Source organism: Triticum urartu, chromosome 2A (genome assembly GCF_056163025.1).
Source record: "Triticum urartu cultivar PI428250 chromosome 2A, HENAU_Tu73, whole genome shotgun sequence".
Lineage (NCBI taxonomy): Eukaryota > Viridiplantae > Streptophyta > Magnoliopsida > Poales > Poaceae > Triticum > Triticum urartu.
In genome coordinates this window covers 9,391,541-9,396,027 of record NC_141874.1, presented here as the reverse complement: position 1 = coordinate 9,396,027, position 4,487 = coordinate 9,391,541, and positions in this window count along the sequence as shown.

Below are 4,487 nucleotides of genomic sequence, written 5' to 3'. Positions count from 1 at the left end.
CCGGTGGTGGCGATGACCCCGATCGGAAGTGATGCGTCGTCGCTGACGCCGCGAGGAAACGGAGTGCCCGGAGGTACCTCGACCGAGGCCTTCAGCCATCGCCGTTGCTCCTTTGTTATGAAACGGAGGAGTAGGACCGGGCGCTTCTGTCCTCCGGCATAGTCAACTCCTTCGCAGGTGCGTCGAGGTCCCGTACGATGCTCATGCCAGTGCAAAAAGAGCCGGAGGAGCTCCTACCGCTCCGCGCGGTGAAGAGGGAGCCGGAGCGGTGGGACAAAGGCGGACGCCTTCGAGGCCACCATCCTCGCGCGTAGTGTGCGGGGGGAGGAGGAGGAGGTGGAGCAGCGCCGTCGATGGGACACCGACCTCGATAAAAACAGGGGCTCACGAAGGTGCAGGAGTTCGAGGACAACTTGGTAGTATGGCACTGCGAAGCCAAGGCGCAGGACGACATCTAAATCCACCTCGGCTACGACGATGAGGACTGAGCTCATCCACCGCCACAGCATCGCCGCCGCACCTGGATGGCTCCGGTGAGCCAAATTTTGGCATTAGGGTTAGGGCGGCCGTTGCTCCTCCGATCTAGTTTGTAAAATATCGACTATGTATGACTTTTGTATGATGATCAAGTAACTATGAACGCTAGTAGTTCTACTGGAGTAGTTCGATTTCTCACGCGAAGTTTTGATTTCAAAATTTACTGGTTCATCTAAAGTTTATGTTCTGCCACGGCTGTTTTCGGCCCGTATCCGGGGCATGCCGCGAACTGTAAACACACTTTTAAGGTCCGCGATATAAAGAGTCTACTAGAGATGCTCTAACCGACGGAATCGACCCAGATTGTTGCTTCTCGATTGCACTACCAATTTTGGTTTGATTCTCGCTATTCTAAAGAAACAGATCAAATTCTTTTGGGGCTTATGATTATCGAGACCATGATTCTCCTTAATCGGGTGAAAAGAACTGGACCATTGGTGGTGGAATGAGCAAGCGGTACTGCCCATCCACCTCCTCACGAGCACACACCAGATGAGAACATATCAAGGGATACCGTCTTTCTTGTGATACAATGCTCCGAACCATCCTGGACCACTAGATCATGTTTGAATGAACGTGATGAATGCACACTTGATGGACAACTCCTCCACCGTGAAATATATAGAACACACCCTGGATCAGTGAGCCCTTTGCTACTTATACTAGTCTAACCAGCATCAACTTTCATTGGCTGTCAAAAAAATAAGGGCTATGTTTCACTTCGTGGCCCCATTTGACTTTCACCACTTGGTCTTTTAAGGCCCATTGATATTTAATTTAACATCCCCGAAAACATTTTTCACCTATATATAATTAATCGGGAATACCCGGTATTACTCGATATTCACTGAAACCCTTCCTGTGACCCCGGAACGCTTCTGGAACCTCTCGGAACTATTCTGAATATTAATGAAACAATTTCACATATATATTCTCATCACTTCCATCCTACTAACACTCAACAGATCATGATTACCTTAAGCTTGTGACCCCGTAGGTTCGGTAAATCAGAGACATGAATGAAACCCTTCGTTCAATGACCGATAGCGGAACCGTGGACATCCATATCGGTCCCTATGATTACACGAATGATATTCGAGTGAACCTTTGGTTATCATGTGATGTTCCCTTTGTTCCTTGATACTTTACAAAACTCGGTGTGCATCGGTATCCTCCTGAGTCGTCACCATGCTCACTATCCTGTTGCTCCCGTTACCAGTTTGTTCTTGTTTCTCGTTGACGTGTTCAGGCATCCCCGTGACATAGTCACCACTATCTGACCAGACGATGATGGATGCAGTCACACCGAGGGATCCCTAAGAATATCTCTCTATCGCCGGAGGAGCAAATCCCACCCTCGAGCTATCCGGTCACTTGTCAAACTTCCCGGTGTACCTGAAAGTAGTCGTTATGATCACCTTGTTACAGATGATGTTTGAGCAACCCCAAAGCCCACCGTCCGGTAGGAAGTGATCGAGACACTCTCATGGCCAGAGGAATTAAAGCACATGCTAACACTCTGTGTTGTAACAGATGATTTCAGACGATGTAATCACAAAGTATAACAAACAAGAATTGGGTCGATTCAATATGATCGTTCTTCTAATGTCATCTCCTAAATGTTTTTTTAGGACTACTACTACACTTACCGATATCCTTTGATCCGAAAAACATGATTAACAACAACACTTGAGCCAGTCTTAGAGGCGAGACCGGGAACCTATTGTTTATCGTTTATCATTGCACACGTGCCTATGAACTTTTCACTGAATCACATATTACAGCATCATAGCAATTATAGCATAGCATGAAATATAAAATCTTAACTATGAATAGGGAAATATAATAATGCAAATATTATTGCCTCTATGGCATATTTCCAACAGTCTCCCACTTGCACTAGAGTCAATAATCTATTTCGTACTTTTAACTTTTACACCAATGGCATTCCGGTGTAAGTACATGTCTTGCTTGTGGTTTAGACTTCGTCCTATCGAATCTGACAACTTCAGATCCGTTTGTATCATTTGCATTTCTATGCATCCGTAATGCTTTCACATGAATACATAATTTATTTGAAACAAGCTTAGTATATATTGAATCACTGGCAAGACCTTTGATTCCTTAGATTAAGGCATAGACCACCATATGAGAACAATGTTCTATTTGCGTTATCATCTAGAAACCATACTAAGTTCATATATGAACTGTTGATTCATCACCCTCTATTGTTGCTTCTAAAGCGACAATATACTCAGCCTTCTATTATAGAATTCACCACGGTAACTTTCTTGGACAAATTCTAACTTGTTGTGCCACCATAAATCATTTAATTGAAATCGAAATTCGCTTGGAGCACCAATTGAAGTTTTTGTCGATGTACTACTTACATCAAACATGTATTCATGTAACTCTTTACAACAATCTCTTTATTCTCTCCATATGGGAGAAACATGTCGTTAATACTTAACGATATCTTCATTGTTGTCCTATGATCAACAATTTGCCCATACTAGTAAATTTACTCACAACTTACTTGGAGTACTTGAACATATCTTGTTATTACAAACCATTGAATTGAACACAAGTGTGATTGAAATCATGTATTTCACTATTTAGTATTTTAAGATATCGATTCTTGCTAAGAACTCTTTCCATGTGACTTTGACAAGAAAACTCTTCTTGACATTTTTCATACTAAACTACTTTAGTACTCTGGTCAATATGTATTTAGGCTAAGCCCGTTTAGACACTATCATCTTCATAGATTATTATGTATAATACAAGGACTATATTGCCTAAGTACTTTGCTGAAAAACTATTTTCAATAAAGTCTTAATCCGTGTCAAGAAATTTATATAATTTCCAATCAACAATGTGTCATGCACACACAGTGTTTAGAAATATTATCATGCTCATACTTACTTTCTTGTAATTACAAGCATTTTTGTTTCTATCGAAGAAATCATATTATCTGATCAATTCATCAAAATAAATATTCCAACTCCACTATGCTTATTTCAGATCATCACAGGATCTTTTGAAGTTTGCACACTTACTAGCATCCTCTGGATCAACAAAATTACCTTGGGCCGTATCAAATGTACATCCTTGGTTCTATTTCCAGCTCATGGGAATCATTTCGACATCCATCTGTTATATCTCATAACTAAAATATTTAATAATTTCTAATTTAATCCAAATTGACTTTAAGTATTATTATGATGAGACAATCTCGTCATAATCAACTCCTTGATCTTGTCATAAACTATTTGCAACAAGTCAAGCATTATAAACACTCATGTTAACTTTGACATGTTCTTTGTTTTGAAAGCAAGAGTGCTATATTCAATGGAGATTCATGACCATTAATTTTAGCTGGCACAGAAGATGGACTTGTGATGAGTCTAAACCTACGGATTATATGAACGGAGTTTCTACAAATGCTCGGGTTCATTTTGAGGGATCAGAGAGAGAGCAGAATATACTTGCATATTTATTTGTTTCTAAAATATTTTGAGACAAGATATGATGGGTATGCATATAGTCGATTCAACTCGAGTCGAGCACAACTTCTGTGTTGAAGCCATTTCTTGGCTCTTGCTATCTTGTGTGTTGAGGCCATTTCTTCCATCCTGCTACAGAAAAGATGATGTAAATAGGTAATGAAAATTATCAATAGTGAATTGTTTGTACACGAATCCAAACCAGTGAAAAGATAAACATATACTTACAAAATGTGCAACAGTCATCGAACTGGAAACAGTTGCAAAAGATAATGGCATGCTCATATGCAAGAGAGATACATTAATATTGTTAATAGCTTCCCTCTCTCTACCTTTGACTGTAAAGTTCTTTTTAACGAGGCACGATACTTGCAATTTTGATTAAGTAAGAAAAGAGTAAGAATTACCTATTAATTTTCGGCAAACAAAGTGGAAAACAGAACT